Source organism: Pan troglodytes, chromosome 17 (genome assembly GCF_028858775.2).
Source record: "Pan troglodytes isolate AG18354 chromosome 17, NHGRI_mPanTro3-v2.0_pri, whole genome shotgun sequence".
Lineage (NCBI taxonomy): Eukaryota > Metazoa > Chordata > Mammalia > Primates > Hominidae > Pan > Pan troglodytes.
Window position 1 is genome coordinate 53,663,896 of NC_072415.2, and position 19,505 is coordinate 53,683,400.

At 35.7% G+C, this 19,505-nt stretch overlaps 1 non-coding gene across 1 annotated transcript; it reads right to left on the reverse strand.

The window, feature by feature from the left end:
* Window positions 1–300: 300 nt before the first annotated feature.
* On the reverse strand, window positions 301–403 carry LOC112206355 (U6 spliceosomal RNA). Its single transcript, XR_002940577.1, has one exon. It is a non-coding gene; the product is annotated as a U6 spliceosomal RNA (small nuclear RNA).
* Between the last annotated feature and the right edge of the window lie 19,102 nt (window positions 404–19,505).

Genomic DNA, 19,505 nt, shown 5'->3' on the forward strand with positions numbered 1-19,505 from the left:
CCACTGTTAGAATCCTTAGTGTTTATTGCTCCCATCTTTGTGTCTGTGTGTACCCAATGTCTAGCTCCCATTTATAGTAAAAACATGCAGTTTTTGGTTTGCTGTTTCTGTGTTAATTCACTTAAGATAATGGCCTGCAGCTGTATTCATGTTCCTGCAAAGGATATGATTGTGTTCTTTTTTATAGCTGCATAGAATTCCATGGTGTATATTTACCACATTTTTAAAAATCCAATCCACTGTTGATGGAAACCTGGGTAGATTTTATGTCTTTGCTATTGTGAATAGTATTACTATAAAAAAAGTGTGCAATGCTTTATGAATTTGCATATCACCCTTGCACAGGAGCCATGCTAATCTTTTCTATGTTGTTCCAATTTCAGTAGATGTGGTGCCCAAGCAAGCAAAATTTTAGAATTTTTTCCCTATATCTATGAAGAATGACATTAGAATTTTAATAAGGATTGCACTGAATCTCTGGATCCCTTTGGGTAGTATGGACATTTAAATATTAATTCAATCCATGAAAACAAGATGTCTTTCCATTTATTAATATTTGTGTAATCTTTAATTTATTTCCTCAGTGTTTATTGTTTCTGGTATAAGGCTTTTTCTCTTCCTTGGTCATGTTTACTCCCAGTAGCTTATTGGTTTATTTATGTTTGATGCAATTATAAATTGAATAGTTCCCTTAATTTTTTTCACATAGTTCAATTTTGTGGCTAAATCATCCTTTCAGCTTAATATAATCCATTGTTGCTAACAAAGTAATTGTTTATACTCCAAAATATCTAGGGTATCTTCAGAGACCCTCTGCAAGCTGCTATGCACTCATCTATACTCAAATGTCTGGGAAATCTTGGTCAACCTTATTCCCCAGCCCTAATGATCATATTGTAAAAATACATAGGCCAATAACCTATATAAAACATAAAGGCCAGGGACCTAACTGGACAAAAGATGGTTTTTAGAGTTGCCTTGAGAACCTCTTACCTCACCTATCTTCCAGTGGTGCCTCTTCCCAGCTGCAGTCTTATCTGAACACTCTTGCTTACCAAAGATTAAGCCTTGAATATGCCTTTTAGATACACAATAGCCATACTTCCCAGCTTCCCAGAACACTTCTCCAGACAAGGCGTAGAACATGCCATGAACAGATAAACATGACAGTCATGAAAGAGATTGAAAGTAATTCTGGGTCTGAGATAAGGAGCACTTCGGAAAATTTTAACATTCTGATTCCTAATCATATATATATATATATATATATAGAGAGAGAGAGAGAGAGAGAGAGAGAGACAGCCATCTTAGTTATTCCCAAGACTGCCTTTGATGTGGGGAACTCATCCCACTCACAGCCTTGGTTCTGTTACTTTCCCATTTCTCCAGCTGGCATGACTTCACTGTGTCTCCGGGGTGCTGTACCTACTGTAGCTCTTCTGAAAAAATGTAGGCGGATTTGTTTTATTCTTCTCCCCAAAATTCCCACATTAATCATCAGCCAAATTTGATTAAAAAAATTATTTTTCTTTTTCTTTTTGTTTTTAAGCAAAAGCATTTAAAATAAAACTTGCTAAGATGCTATGGAAAAATAAATAATAAAGGAAAACATCAAACCAAATTGCAGTTTTCTGATTCTGTGATGACAAGTGACTTAAATAGTGAGGTATTCAGACTCCTGGTTCATATTTGACTCCTGATGAGTTGAGTCCTGGTACAGTCTATCTAGAAAAATCGTTCTGTAGAAATATTTTTTGGTATGTGAGACTATTTCTTTACTCCTTGCCCTAAACAAGCTCTGGGGATTGACCACCTGTTACATAAGTTCTTGCTGCAATGGGCATTTAGGGGCTTCTCTAATTCTCAGCCTCTGGGGGCAGAAATACTTTAGCTGTCCCAACATCTCCCACCACTTCCAGTTTCAGGTCTGCACCCACTGACATCATCGTATATTACTTTTATGTGGAAATCTCTAGTTCGTGCCCTTAGAAATTCTAATGTAGGCCTTTACCATTCATTTATCTAAGCTAGAGTCCTGTTATATATCATGTTCCCTTTCATATGGCTCAGGTCACTAACATTCTTAAAATATACTAAGGTTACTTTTCAGCTAGGAGTAGCTACTGCCCTTGGAAAATTCCTTCAGAATTGTAGGTTAAAAGCATTATTAATATTTTTCCCTTTTTGTGGCTTCTCTTGTCCATCATTAAATCTTCTCTGATGAATATATGTATAAATATTCTTTATTCTGATAAAGTTAATTTTATGAGTTTTTCCTCTGTGATTATTTTAGTGCCCTGTATTCTCCCATATTATCTTCAAGAAATTTCATTATTTTTCTTTTTCACTTTAGATTGACAATAAATCTGTATTTGATATTTGTGAATGTATGAGTAGGGGTCAATTTTATTATTTTTTCATAGGAATAGTTGATGTCCAATCATATTCATTAAAGGACTATTCATTTTATACTTTGCTGCAGTGTCATGACTGTCATCATAGGTCCATATTATCATTGACCTGTTTCTAGACTCCATTTATTTGGCCTTTTGTTATTCTTAGCTTAACTGTATGATGATCTAATTTCTGTAGATTTATAAGTATTGATATCTAATATAAAATGCATTCACTCAATTTTTCCTTTTTAAAGGCTTTTTCAACTCTTCTTGGCTCTTTCCATTATCACATACATTTTAGAATCAGTTCATTAAGTTATAAGATACACACACACACACACAACCCCCAGAAGAAAAAGCAAACTTTCACAATATTGATTGATATTGAATCAAATTCATGGATTGGTTCAGAGATAATTCACATTTTTCATCCTTTTACTATGATTGTCTCCTATTTATTAAAGTTTTTGCTTGTGTCAATAATATTTTTATAGTTTTCTGTTTAGAAGTCTTGTATATATTCTGTTAAATTTATTTCTAAGCATTTGATTTTTTTCTGATTATAAATGACATTTTGAAGATCATGCTTTCTTATTTTTCATTGCTTGAATATGAAAATACAATTTTTTAAAAAAATATTGACTTTGTAACTACCAATCTTGCTATACTAATGTGTCAGTTCTGATAACTTATCTGTAGATTCTGGTGAATTTTCTTGTGGATTATATCTTCTACAAATAATGACTTTTTTTTGAGAAAAAGGCTCACCATGTCATCCAGGCTGGAGTGCTGTGGCATGATCTCGGCTCACTGCAGCCTCGATCTTTTGGACTCAAGCAATCCTCCCAGCTTAGCCCCTCAAGTAGCTAGGACTTTGGTGTGCATCGCTATGTCTGGCTTACTTTTTTTTTCTTTTTGTTGAAATGAGGTATCCCTATGTTGCCCAGGCATGTCTCAAACTCTTTGACTTTTATTTAGGTTTTTTCATCCTGACAAAGTTATTTATCTTTTTTTTTTTTTTTTTTTTTAACTAAGATTTCCAGAACAATAGTGAGTGAAAGCATTTGTACTGGGAATTCTTGTCACTCAACATTTTATTATTACACATGATGTTTGTTGTAAGTGATTTTTCTACTTATATTTTATCAGATTAATGTAATGTTCTTCTGAATTTAGGATGCTAGCGGCATTTTTTTTTATCATTACTGTGAGATGAAATTATTTAAAAAAGACTTTAGGGGTGTTCCAAGATGGCTGAATAGGAACAGCTCCAGTCTGCAGCTCTCAGCGTGATTGATGCAGGAGATGGGTGATTTCTGACTTTCCAACTGAGGTACCTTGTTCATCTCACTGGGACTGACTGGACAGTGGGTGCAGCCCACAGAGGGTGAGCTGAAGCAGGGTGGGGCGTCGCCTCACCCAGGAAGCACAAGGGGTCAGGGGATTCCCTTTCCTAGCCAAGGGAAGCTGTGACAGACTACTTGGAAAAATGGGACAATCCCGCCAAAATACTGTGCTTTTCCCAAGGTCTTAGCAACTGGCAGACAAGGTGATTCTCTCTTGTGCCTGGTTCAGCAGGTCCCACGCCCATGGAGCCTTGCTCACTGCTAGCACAGCAGACTGAGATTGATCTGCAAGGCTACAAGGTGGCATCCTGGCTTGGGGAGGGGCGTCCATCATTGCTGAGGCTTGAGTAGGTAAACAAACCAGTCAGGAAGCTCGAACTGGGCAGAGCCCACCACAACTCAACAAGGCCTACTCCCTCTAGACTCCACCTCTGTGGGCAGGACATAGCTGAACAAAAGGCAGCAAACAACTTCTGCAGACTTAAACGTCCCTGTCTGACAGCTCTGAAGAGAGCAGTCATTCTCCCAGCATGGCGTTTGAGTGCTGAGAACGGACAGACTGCCTCCTTAAGTGGGTCCCTGACACCCTTGTAGCCTAACTGGGAGACACCTCCCAGTAGGGGCTGACAGACACTTCATATAGGTGGCTGCCCCACTGGAATGAACTTCCAGAGGAAGGATTAGGCAGCAATATTTGCTGTTACGCAGCCTCTGCTGGTGATACCCAGGCAAACAGGGTCTGGAGTGGAACTTCAGCAAACTCCAACAGACCTGCAGCTGAGGGACCTGATTGTTAGAAGGAAAACTAACAGAAAGTGATGGCATCCACATCAACAAAAAGGTCATCTACACCAAAACCCCATCTGTAGGTCACCAATATCAAAGACCAAAGGTAGATAAAACCACAAAGATGGGGAGAAACGAGAGCAGAAAAGCTGAAAATTCTAAAAATCAGAGTGCTTCTTCTCCTCCAAAGGATCACAGCTCCTCGCCAGCAACGGAACAAAGCTGGATGGAGAATGAATTTGACAAGTTGACAGAAGTAGGCTTCAGGAAGTCAGTAATAACAAACTTCTCCAAGCTAAAGGAGGATGTTTGAACCCATGGCAAGGAAGCTAAAAACCTTGAAAAAAGATTAGACGAACGGCTAACTAGAATAAACAGTGTAGAGAAGACCTTAAATGACCTGATGGAGCTGAAAACCATGGCACAAGAACTTCGTGATGCATACACAAGTTTCAGTAGCCGATTCAATCAAGTGGAAGAAAGGATATCCGTGATTGGAGATCAAATTAATGAAATACAGCGACATGAGAAGTTTAGAGAAAAAAAGAGTAAAAAGAAATGAACAAAGCCTCCAAGAAATATGGGAATACATGAAAAGACCAAATCTATGTTTGATTGGTGTACCTGAAAGTGATGGGGAGAATGGAACCAAGTTAGAAAACACTCTTCGGGATATTATCCAGGAGAACTTCCCCAACCTAGCAAGGCAGGCAAACATTCAAATTCAGGAAATACAGAGAACACCACAAAGATACCCCTCGAGAAGAGCAACCCCAAGACATAATTATCAGATTCACCAAGGCTGAAATGAAGGAAAAAGTGTTAACGGCAGCCAGAGAGAAAGATCGAGTTACCCACAAAGGGATTCCCGTTAGACTAAGAGCAGATCTCTCAGCAGAAACCCTACAAGCCAGAAGAGGGTGGGGGCCAATATTCAACATTCTTAAATAAAAGAATTTTCAAACCTGAATTTATGAAGAAACTAAGTTTATGAAGAAACTAAGCTTCATAAGTGAAGGAGAAATAAAATCCTTTACAGACAAGCAATTGATGAGAGATTTTGTCACCACAGACCTGCCTTACAAGAGCTCCTGAAGGAAGCACTAAACATGGAAAGAAACGACCAGTACCAGTCACTGCAAAAACATGCCAAATTGTAAAGACCATCGATGCTATGAAGAAACTGCATCATTTAACGGGCAAAATAGCAAAAATAATAATGATAGGATCAAATTCAGACATAACAATATTAACCTAAAATGTAAATGGGCTAAGTGCCCCAATTAAAGGACACAGAGTGGCAAATTGGATAAAGAGTCAGGACCCATCAGTGTGCTGTATTCAGGACACCCATCTCACGTGCAAAGATGCACATAGGTCCAAAATAAAGGGATGGAGGAAGATCTGCAAAGCAAATGGAAAGCAAAAAAAAAAAAAAAGCAGGGGTTGCAATCCTAGTCTCTGATAAAACAGACTTTAAACAAACAAAGATCAAGAGACAAAAAAGGCGATTACATAATGGTAAAGGGATCAATTCAACAAGAAGAACTAACTATCCTAAATATATATGCACCAAATAAAGGAGCACCCAGATTCATAAAGCAAGTTCTTAGGTCCTACAAAGAGACTTAGACTCCCACACAATAATAATGGGAGACTTCAACACCCCACTGTCAATATTAGACAGATCAATGAGACAGAAGGTTAACAAGGATAGCCAGGACCTGAACTGAGCTCTGCAACAAGCAGATCTAATAGACATCTACAGAACTCTTCATCCCAAATCAACAGAATATACATTCTTCTCAGCACCACGTCGCACTTATTGCAAAATTGACCACATAGTTGGAAGTAAAGCACTCCTCAGCAAATGTAAAAGAACAGAAATCACAACAAACTGTCTCTCAGACCACAGTGCAATCAAATTAGAATTCAGGATTAAGAAACTCACTCAAAACTGCACAACTACATGGAAACTCAACAACTGCTCCTGAATGACTACTGGATAAATAACAAAATGAAGGCAGAAATAAAGATGTTCTTTGAAACCAATGAGAACAAAGACACAATGTACCAGAATCTCTGGGACACATTTAAAGCAGTGTGTAGAGGGAAATTTATAGCACTAAATGCCCACAAGAGAAAGCAGTAAAGATCTAAAATCGACACTCTAACATCACTATTAAAAGAACTAGAGAAGCAAGAGCAAACAATTTCAAAAGCTAGCAGAAGGCAAGAAATAACTAAGAACAGAACAGAACTAAAAGAGATAGAGACACAAAAAAACCCTTCAAAAAATCAATGAATCCAGGAGCTGGTTTTTTGAAAAGATCAACAAGATTGATAGACCGCTAGCAAGACTAATAAGAGAAGAGAGAAGAATCAAATAGATGCAATAAAAAACAAAAAAGGGGATATCACCACTGATCCCACAGAAATACAAACTACCATCAGAGAATACTATAAACACCTCTATGCAAATAAACTAGAAAATCTAGAAGAAATGGATACATTGCTGGACACATACACTCTCCCAAGACTAAACCAGGAAGAAATTGAATTTCTGAATAGACTAATAACAGGCTCTGAAATTGAGGCAATAATTAATAGCCTACCAACCAAAAAAAAATGCAAGACCAGAAGGATTCACAGCCTAATTCTACCAGAGGTACAAAGAGGAGCTGGTACCATTCCTTCTGAACCTATTCCAATCAATAGAAAAAGAGGGAATCCTCCCTAACTCATTTTATGATGCCAACATCATCCTGATACCAAAGCCTGGCAGATACACAACCAAAAAAATAGAATTTTAGACCAACATCCCTGATGAACATCGATGCAAAAATCCTCAATAAAATACTGGCAAACTGAATCCAGCAGCACATCAAAAAGCTTATCCACCATAATCAAGTCGGCTTCATCCCTGGGATGCAAGGCTGGTTCAACATATGCAAATCAATAAACGTAATCCATTTCATAAACAGAACCAACAACAAAAACCACATGATTATCTCAATAGATGCAGAAAAGGCCTTTGACAATATTCAACAGCCTCCATGCCAAAAACTCTCAATGAACTAGGTATTGATGGAACATATCTCAAAATAATAAAACTATTTATGACAAACCCACAGCCAATATCATACTAAATGGGCAAAAACTGGAAGCATTCCCTTTGAAAACCAGCACAAGACAAGGATGCCCTCTCTCACAGCTCCTATTCAGTGTAGTGTTGGAAGTTCTGGCCAGGGCAATCAGGCAAGAGAAGAAATAAAGGGTATTCGATTAGGAAATGAGGAAGTCAAATTGTCCCTGTTTGCAAATGACATGATTGTATATTTAGAAAACCCCATCGTCTCAGCCCAAAATCTCCTTAAACTGATAAGCAACTTCAGCAAAGTCTCAGGATACAAAATCAATGTGAAAAATCACAAGCATTCCTATACACCATTCACAGACAGAGAGCTAAATCATGAGTGAATTCCCATTCACAATTGCTACGAAGAGAATAAAATACCTAGGAATCCAACTTACAAGGAATGTGAAGAAACTCTCCAAGGAGAACTACAAACCACTGGTCAATGAAATAAAAGAGGACACAAACAAATGGAAGAATATTCCATGCTCATGGATAGGAAGAATCAATATCATGAAAATGGCCATACTTCCCAAAGTAACTTATAGATTCAATGTCATCCCCATCGAGCTACCAAGGACTTTCTTCACAGAATTGGAAAAAAAACTACATTAAAGTTCATATGGAATCCAAAAAAGAGCCTGGATTGCCAAGATAATTCTAAGCAAAAAGAACAAAGCTGGTGGCATCACACTACCTGACTTCAAACTATACTACAAGGCTACAGCAACCAAAACAGCATGGTACTGTTACCAAAACAGATATATAGACCAATGGAACAGAACAGAGGCCTCACAAATAACTCTACACATCTACAACCATCTGATCTTTGACAAATCTCACAAAAACAAGAAGTAAGGAAAGGATTCCCTATTTGATAAATGGTGATGGGAAAACTGGCTAGCCATATGTAGAAAGCTCAACCTGGATCCTGTCCTTACACCTTATACAAAAATTAATTCAAGATGGATTAAAGACTTACATGTTAGACCTAAAACCATAAAAACCCTGGAAGAAAACCTAGGCAATACCATTCAGGACATAGGCATGGGCAAGAACTTCATGAATAAAACACCTAAAACAATGGCAACAAAAGCCAAAATAGACAAATGGGTTCTAATTAAACTAAAGAGCTTCTGCATGGCAAAAGAAACTACCATCAGAGTGAACAGGCAACCTGAAGAATGGGAGAAAATTTTAGCAACCTACCCATCTGACAAAGGGCTCATATCCAGAATCTACAAAGAACTCAAATTTACAAGAAAAAAACAACCTCATCAAACTTGGTGGGATGTAAATTGGTGGGATGTAAATTGGTGGGATGTAAGTTGGTGGGATGTAAATTGGTGGGATGTTGGTGGGAATGTAAATTGGAAGACAGTGTGGTGATTCCTCAAGGATCTAGAACTAGAATTACCATTTGAACCAGCAATCCCATTACTGGGTATATACCCAAAGGATTATAAATCATGCTACTATGAAGACACATGCACACGTATATTTATTGCAGCACTATTCACAATAGCAAAGACTTGGAACCAATCCAAATGTCCATCAATGATAGGCTGGATTAAGAAAATGTGGCACATATACACCATGGAATACTATGCAGTCATAAGAAAGGATGAGTTCGTATCCTTTGCAGGGACATGGATGAAGCTGGGAACCATCATTCTCAGCAAACTGACACAAGGATGGAAAACCAAACACCGCATGTTCTCACTTATAGGTGGGAATTGAACAATGAGATCACTTGGACACAGTAAGGGGAACATCACACACCAGGGCCTGTCGTGGAGTGGGGAGCTGGGGGAGGGATAGCATTAGGAGAAATACCTAATGTAAATGATGAGTTGATGGGTGCAGCAAACCAACATGGCACATGTATACCTACGTATCAAATCTGCAAGTTGTGCTCATGTACCCTAGAACTTAAAGTATAATAATAATAAAAAGGTTAGGCTGGGTGCAGTGGCTCACACCTGTAATTCCAGCACTTCGGGAGGCTGAGGTGGGTGGATCACTTGGGGTCTGGAGTTCGAGACCAGCCTGACCAACATGGTGAAACCCTGTCTCTACTAAAAATACAAAAATTAGCCAGGTGTGATGTGGTGGCAGGCGCCTGTATTCTCAGCTAAATGGGAGGCTGAGGCAGGAGAATTGCTTGTGCCAGGAAAGCGAAGGTTGCAGTGAGCTGAGGTCGCACCACTGCACTCCAGCCTGGGTGACAGAGGGAGACTGTCTCACAAACAAAAAAGGTTAAAAAAAAAGAAAATAGTATGTTTGAGATGATCAACATATAAAAATTGAAGCGCCTAATAATAATTAAAATGAGAGCTACTAATTTTAAAAACTAAAAATAAAAAAAGATACTTTAAGATGATCATATGATTTTCATCAATTTTTATATTAATACAGTCAATTACATTGATTAATATTTTGAAATAGTCAAATGTACAGACTAATTTTGAAATAGTCATGCTAGCTTATTATACACACAAACACACACACTTATTTTTCTGTAGATTTTTATTAATCTTTTCTATATTGGCTAAATTTTTTCTCTTTGCTGCTATGCTTATCATGTTTATATATAAAGGATACCTCATAAAGTAGTTTGAAATTGTTTCTTTTTTAAAATTTTCTGAAAGAATTTGTGGCATATTAGCATTGTTTCTTTCCTAAATGTTTAATAGAATTCACCAGTGGTACCTATAGAACTACTTTGATTTTCTATTCCTTTTGGGATTAGATTTGAAATTTATATTTTTCTATAAATTTAATTATTTCAAATTTAATCCTCAATATTTCAAATTATTTTGCGTAAGGTTTTCCATATTATCATCATATCATCTATTAACTGTTTATAAAATTTATGCTGAGGACCACTTTATTATTTCTAACTTTAATTTTTTTGCTCACGATTATTCTTGTATGAGGGTATGAATTTAAAGCGTCTTTCCAGTTTTAAACTTTGAAGATAACTTATCTAGTATGTATGTATTTTATTTTATTAATCTTTACCATTATTTTCATTTCCTTCTTCACACTTTATTAGGATTTTTTTTGTTCTATTTCTAATTTCTTTATGTTCAGCTGTTCTTTTAAAAAATACATTGCTTAATTCTACACATTTTTCTCTAAATATGAATTTGTTTTATTAATACGTTTTAATATAATTAACTGAAAAATTATTTTTCCTCCTATTTTTTGATCAATGATTTATTTTTGAAGCTCACTTTTTATTTTTTAAACAGTATATTCTGATTAATTTTTGTTACTTATTGCCAGCTGAATTGCATTGTGGTTAGACTACCCACTCAGTATTATTTTAGTGCTTTGACATTTGCTGAGACTAATGTATGGCACATTGTAAGGTTAAATTATTTCAAATCTTTCTATGTATTTTTGACAATTGTGCATTTTGACGTTGTTGGTTAAATACCAGTTAGGTCAAGTTTTGCAATTATAGTACTTGAATTTTGTATTAATATATGCTTGCTCTTTACTCATTTATTGATATTTACAAAGGTATCAATTCATTTATTAATATTTATTGATGCTATTTATTAATTTATTGACATTTATATCAGACCATCTTACACTACTCATTATGTCCCTTTTTCTATCTTCTGTATATTTAATCTATTTCTTTCTCATAGTCTTCACAATGTATATTTTCTTTGGTCTTCTCTTTCAGTTTATTAATTCAAGTTTTAGCTATAAACTCAGATATAAACTCAGCCACTAAGTTCTAAATTATTGTTTTTACATTTTTTATTTTTAGAATTTTCAATAGACTTTATGGAATGTCCAGTTTCCTGCCAGTATTTTCACTTTTGTCTCTTATTTACTTGCACGTATCATGCATAATTATTTTAAAGTATGAATCTGATAACTTCAATATTTAAAGTCCTTTTTTTTTTTCTACTTTTTGTTATTTCTTTTGTAAGCATCTCTCCCCCAACTACCATGTTTTTTGTCTTTTAGTGGTCATGGTTTATTTTGGATAGTGTACTTGACATTTCATTTGAAAAATTGTTTTAAGATATAATTTGAGGCCTAGAATGCTGTACTCTTACTCAAGATAGTGTATTTCTTTGCTTCTTCCAGGTACTTGGGTGTAGTAGCATTCCTGGATCACTTCAATCCTAATTTCAGAGAGTGAGATTATTCAACATTGAACTAAAATTCCCATGAAGTTTTGTCTAATTCTAGTGCACCCTTACTCCTATGATAAAATAAATCAGAATCAGACTTAAAACCTGCAGGTTCACCATTGTCATCTCATTTTGGAGAGACCTGGACTGAGACATCTGCACATCTAGGCCATTTATACTATTGAAAGCACATCCTAGCCTCTTAGTTTCTTAGCTTTCCTCTTTCACCTAAAGGAATAGTGTCCATAAATATTAGATTTATTTTCCTGGTTATCTTTCTTACCCTGAAATCTCACATGTTAATAGTTTGCTGACATATTAACTTGATGATACTCTCAATCATTTTCTTTCTTACATTTTGTGCAGTTTTCCTAGTTATACATTGTGTATGGACTAGTCTTAATTATTGAGTCCAGTATGCATGAAACAGCACCTGTACAAATTTATTTACCTACTTATTTTTTTTCTGTCTCCTCCATTAGATTATAAGGTCCATGAACAGAGAAACTGCCTCAATCCTTTTCATTACTCGAATACTAATATCTAGCTAGCATAACTCTTCTAATATAAAATGGTGTCCAATAAGTATTTTGGAATGAATAAGTCATAAATATATGACAATAGTTAAACATCAGAAAATCAGGATTGGCCTTATTTCAAATTGCTTTACTTTTAATTTAGCATTTTTGGTTTCAATAAATGTATTGATTAGTGTATTCAAACTTTAGTTGATATAAAATCAGAAATCCTCGGTTTATATTCCTGATTATCTATTTTGAAAACTCATTTACTTTTTCAAGTTGTCAGTTTCTTTATCAATATTAATACTCATTTCAGTAAAATCATTAATAAGATTTTACTGAAAATCAAAAGAAAATTTGGAAAAGCTCTTCACATGGTGACAGGAAGTGGTCATTAATTTATTTACCAATGAGTCTATGCTATGTGTAAAATATTGTGAAAGAACTAAGGTAAGTACCAGGATAGACAAGGTTTCTGTCCTCTTGTAGCTTATATGTTACCAATAGAGACAAACAGTAAATAATTAATCACATGAGATATTACTTATTTAGATTTGTTTTGGCAGACATAAAGCGGATAAGCACAGTACCACAGGAATAAATAACAAATAAAGCTGACCAAATCTGGGGAGTCTACCAAAATTTTCTCAAAGCAGTGATTGTTGCCAATAGCATATATAGCAAACATTTGTTAGGGGCTCATTATATCCTAGACACTATACTACTGACCTGCTATTTTTTGTTGTTGTGTGTTTTTTGTTGTTTTTTGTTTTGGTTTTGGTTTTGGTTTTGAGATGAAGTCTCTCTCTGTCACCAGGCTGGAGTGCAGTGGTGTGATCTCAGCTCACTGCAACCTCAGCCTCCCTGGTTCAAGCGATTCTCCTGCCTCAGCCTCCCAAGTAGCTGGGACTACAGGCAAGCTCCACCATGCCCAGTTAATTTTTCTATTTTTAGTAGAGACAGGGTTTCACCATGGTGGCCAGGATGGTCTCGATCTCTTGACCTCGTGATCTGCCCACATTGGCCTCCCAAAGTGCTGGGATTATAGGCGTGATCCACCATGCCCGGCCTATTGACCTGTTAATAATTCATTTCAGTTAATCTTCACAATGACCCAATCAACAAATAACAGAAGCCAATAAATTTGGTGCTGATACCTGTGCCTATTAATTTTGACATGAGGAAACTAAGGCTTAGATAGTTCAATTTGCCCAATTCAGAGCCTGTGGATATTAAAGCATGTCATTAAGTTCCTGCAGATTGATTCTAAAGCCTGAGTTCATAAACAGTGTACAATATTATTGAGCCTTAGAAGAGGTGAAAGTGAAATACAGTAGTCAACAAGATATATGGCATGGAAGAGGACTTACAATTAAGATGTAGACAGAGAGAACAACCTCTATTTCATGGTAGAAGTAGAATGATATAAGAAATGGACAGGGAGCCATCTCAGTTGAAGCACAAACACAGAAGTCTGTGTTAGTGCACACAAGTCAGGAGAAATAGCACTCAAGTCTTTAGGGCTTGAACTCAGACTTTCTCTTATTAATGGCTTTTAAATGATTGTGAACTTCAAACATACCATTTTTGCTGCTATGTAGATCATAAGTAATGAAACAAGCCTGCAAGGGAAAACCTAGATAGTATCAGGGGAGATGGAATATTCCAGTGGGAGAATTTGAAAGTACTTAGGGAGTAAATTCAATGGAACATGGTGATTGAATAGATGTGGAGGGTCACAGAGAAAAACAACGGTTATTTGTTTTTCCTTAAATATTTTCTATAAACATACTTATGTTTTTGAGCCAACATTGATTTTACTTTTATTATTATTATTATTATTATTATTATTATTATTATTATTATTTTGGTCATCTGTTCAAGTTTTTTCAAGTTGATTGTTTTGCTGTTGATTTTTCACCATCCTCTTCTCCTTCTGTTTCTTCCCAGTATTACTTTGGAACATTACTACCCCTTTTATTTATTAATTTAATGAAACTCCTCCCGTGGTCCAGACTCCATCACAACATCCTGCCAGGTTTCTCATTTATTTTTATTTTCTTAATCTTAAAACCCAGATATTCTCATGTCATCCCTCTTTTCCCTACTTCCCACTTCTGGCATCCCTTACAACTGCAAATGCTCCCAAGACTTTGAAGCTCTAGCCAGCTAATCCCTCAAAGAAAAGTTACCAAAGAGCTTTATTCTTCTGACATTTTAGATCCCTTTCACTGACTCTGAGTGGCTGCCATTTTCCCCTCCTCTCTAAACCGGAGATTTACTCAAATACTATTTTACCCAGCACCATAAGCCACAAGTTCAGAATAACCTCTCCAGTGAATCAGAAGAAAGTGATCAAGCATTCTTACTTATATCACAGTGATTAGGATATTTATCTTTAAATAAATTTTGCATTTGGGAAGAGAAAGTGTAGAAAGACAAACGATGAAATGCTAATGCCAGGTTTTCCAGTAACATGAGTTTTTTTGGAGGTGATAGTTTGGGAATACTTTCATCAACTTAACCCTGGTGATGATCCGCTTAACCTAGAAATGGACAGTGATGAAATGATTGGCCCTCATTTTCTACACTGCTGGGTCATAGATAGGTTATAATCAAATTCTGACAGCTAATTTCCTAAACTCAGTGAACCTGAGGTTCTACAAAGTAGTTTAGAGCAGTCATTCTTAAAACCTTTTTAAAAATCTCAGTAATCAGAATCAGTTAAATCAGAATCTCTACTGGTGGGACTCAGGCATTTGTACTTTTAAAACTTGCTTCTCAAACATTACTTTAGACATAAATTTGGGGATCTTTTTGAAACTGAAGATTCAGATTCAGTACTTTTGGGGTGGGGATTGAGATTTTACACTGAGTACCAAGAGAACCAGAGACTAATTCTTAAACTTGGCTGCACATTGTAATCACTTTGGAAAACGAAAAATAAATACATAAAATTAGAAAAAACATGCCCAAATTCCATCCCCAGAGAATGACAGCAAATTACAGTCATTTTGCTCGTATTTACCTCTCTGATGTAGCTGATTGCCCAACCCAGAGAAGAGAGAAGAAAACCTCTGATGGTTGCAATAAAATAGGGTTCAATCAGAAAGCATGCTTTCTCTTTTCCAGATATGCAGCCTCTCCTGATGGTGAAGAGGATTTCCCTAACAACCTCTCAAACATTTGTGGGCTCAGAAACATCAGCTTTACTCAAAACAAAAGCTCTCCCTCCATAGACTTGACAGTCAGCTCTCTGGGAACAGGGAAGAGAAAACAAACCCAGTTAAGTGTTCACAATGTAATTTTCCACAACCAAAATTGAACAAATAAAGGGTTGGGAGACATGTTTTTTCAAGTTAAATCCTGTGCTTCTTCTTTAGTCTCCGCATTTCAAATGGAATTTGAATCTTTGGAGGTTAGAGTTCATTTACTTTTTGGCAGAACAGCACTTCCTGTTTCTAAGAGAAAGGCCCCAGAATACTTCTTTAATGTCAAAGGCTGTTACAAAACAGCACTTGATGAATCGGATGCAAGTGAATGAGAAACACATGGATTAAGTTTCCATTAACATTCACATGGGTTTCATAATTAAGAGAAAATGCCTGACCAAAGGAAGTGTTTTGAGTTTTACCTAATTGAAATTTTGTTTTTAAAAAAGTGCTTAAAGCTACTTATTCCGAACATGATAAGTGCCGGAGATTACTCATCCCTAACCAAAACCACCTAAGCTATATCAGAAGCATAAACTGAGACCAAAGCTATAAACTGCATTCTCTCAAAAACCAACAACACTCATCAATTTTGGGAATTGTAGAGGGATGAGCCATCCTCTGATCATTGAACCATCTTAAGGAGTTTATTTACTTTGTTAAATCAGGTAATTCACAGTTTCTGACTTTTTTTATGGATTGGACTTCTCTTCACTAAGTAGATTTTACTAGTTCACTTACCTGAAATCAAAGTAAAAATTGCCTCCACAATTATGTGATTGTAGAACCACCACTACCTTAGAAGTCAGTTAAACCTCATTCAGATCTCTCCTTGGTAGGTGAGTGAAAGGCAACATTCTGCTTCATTTTTCTCATATTTATAAACAAGAAGATAAGACTAGTGTTTTACCAACTTAAACACCATGGATTATTCAAATAGTAAAATTCTTTATGTTGTATCCCAATAATAAAAGAGAGAAAAAGGAAAATGACAGGGAGTAAAATGGACCAACAATTACTGCTAATAAGTTGAAGGTTGGGGAAGCAGCTTTGATAGAGTACTATTTTATCTCATTTCTACATATAACAACTTCTGAAAAACACTGAACTTAATGGTCAAAGAAAAACAGTCTTGCTTCAATTTTCTATTATGCTTTTCACCTATTACTTAGAAAGTTCTACCTCTAGATACAAGTATCTCCAACCAGAGACATTCAAAATTGTCTCCTCATCTATTCACCAAATTCACTTGTTCTATGCCCTTAAAAAAAAAAAATCTATCAATTGCCCTGTAAATTACCAAACTCAAAGTAGAAACTCGAGCTTTTTCTTGAAAGTTCCTTTACCACTTTCTCCACTCCCCACATCCATTCAGTTATCAAATACTAAAATGTGACCCTCAAATATTTTTTAATCCTTTCACTTTTCCCTATGCTTATCCTTGTTTCTTAATTTGGACCTTTGCAAATCGTATGCTGGATTATTTCAAAAGATTTCTAATGAGTTCTTTTTTTCTGTTCCTCTCCAACTTATTCTCATCATTAAACCTGAAATTCTTCTCTTTAATTTTAGCATATAGTTATTAACATATTCCAAAATAAATCTAACTGAAAATAGAAAAGGGTATAGAATAATAGTAAGGTTTTAAAGTCTACATTGTTAGTCAGCTTTCTCATTGGCATTAGGGTCAAAATTTCATACATATGTTTTCAGAATTTTTTTTCCATACACAAGTGTGCATACACATGTGACTATATGTGTGAGTAGGTATTTCCAATATTTTTGCAGGAATGCAACCATAATTGTATACATTATCAGTCTTTTTATTTTCTTTTTTTAAAATTTGACTTTAAGGTCTGGGCTACATGTGCTGAACGTGCAGGTTTGTTATATAGGTATACATGTGCCATGATAGTTTGCTGCACCTATCAATCCATCATCTAGGTTTTAAGCCCTGCATGCATTAGGTACTTGTACTAATACTCTCCCTTCCCTTCCCCCTACCCCCCTACAGGCCCTGATGTGTGATGTTCCCCTCCCTGTGTCCATGTGTTCTCACTGTTCAACTCACACTTATGAGCGAGAACATGCAGTGTTTGGTTTTCTGTTCCTGTGTTAGTTCACTGAGGATGATGGTTTCCAGCTTCATCCATATCCCTGCAAAGGACATGAACTCATTCTCTTTTATGGCTGCATAGTATTCCATGGTGCATATGTGCCACATTTTATTTATCCAGTCTATCATTTATGGGCATTTGGGTTGCTTCCAAGTTTTTGCTATTGTAAATTGTGCTGCAATAAACATATGTGTGCATATGTCTTTATGGTAGATTGATTTATAATCCTTTGGGTATATACCCAGTAATGGGATTGCTGGCTCAAATGGTATTTCTGGCTCTAGATCCTTGAGGAATCGTCACACTGTCTTCCACAACGGTTGAATTAATTTATACTCCCACCAACAGTGTAAAAACATTCCTATTGCTCCACATCCTCTCCAGCATCTGTTCTTTCCAGACTTTTTAATGGTTGCTATTCTAACTGGCATGAGATTGTATCTCATTGTGGTTTTGATTTGCATTTATGTAATGACCAGTAATGATGAGCTTTTTTCCATGTTTGTTTGCTGCATAAATGTCTTCTTTTGAGAAATGTCTGTTCATATCCTTCACCCAATTTTTGATGGGTCTGTTTGTTTTTTTCTCATAAATTTGTTTAAGTTCCTTGTAGATTCTGGATATTAGATCTTTCTCAGATGGATAGACTGCAAAAATTTTCTCCCATTCTGTAGGTTTCCTGTTCACTACGATAGTTTCTTCTGTGTAAAACTAACCAGGTCTTGGAAATTTGCTATATTATTATCTAAATCATTTTTTCACAGCTTTACAATATTTCATTTTGTGAATATCCAATAATATTTATCAATGGGCAACATTTCCAATGCTATCTTTCCGCCTAACATATGCAATGCAAATTTTTAAGCACAGTGTGCCAGGACTGCTCTAAAATATCCCTACCTTTTCTCTTTCATTATACTCTCTCAAGAATCCTTTTCTCTGGCCACTTTGAACTGCTTCCTAATATTTCACTGCTTCCTAAATCTCACAGTTTATAACCTAGAAAATCTGTTCATGCCTATCCTATGAGAACGAATACATGATTATGTGAGTTTTCATGCAAAACAAGGTTTTGCTTTTAAACACAATAAAAACCCATAGAATAGCTAGCTAGTAGTAATTTTCTAATAGCCACATAACTGTTATTTGCCCAATAAATATTTGTTAAATAATATATGAAATAGATTATTATAGTCTGACCTTTCACCTTGAATGCATATGTAGTTTAAACAAGAGAATATCTATGAATTTTAGATTACCTACATATATATTAAGCATTTACATATGTTTTTCCATAATGAATTAAAACTAAAGGAATGGTATTTCTGTCATAGTCATAAAGCTCACTACCTAGAAATAGCATTTTTTTCCTGCAATTTTTTTTCTTAATATAGATACGGAAAGACTTGTTAAATCTTAGCCAAAACCCAAAAGTCTTCATGCTTTCTGAATCTTTGGTGTAAAAGACAACATTAAAAAGTGTCAGACAAGCCAAAATACTTCTGATTATTCTATAACTGTCTGCATTTAGTGGCATACTGGCATCTTTCTCTTCTTCCAGGAAATATTCTCTCCCTTTAAACTTAAATATGATGGTTTGTACAACTGAAAAGAACAAAATATATAATTACAGACTTAGGGTAACCAATATCTTAGTGAAATAAGTTTAGTGGGTTTAATGATAGTTTCTAAAAAGCCATGTCCACACCCTATTCCTCAGAAGCTGTAAATGTGGTGTTATTTGGAAAATGAACCTTTGCAGATATAAATAAGGATTTTGAGATGAGGAGATAATCCTGCATTATCCAGATTAGCCCCAAATCCAATAAAA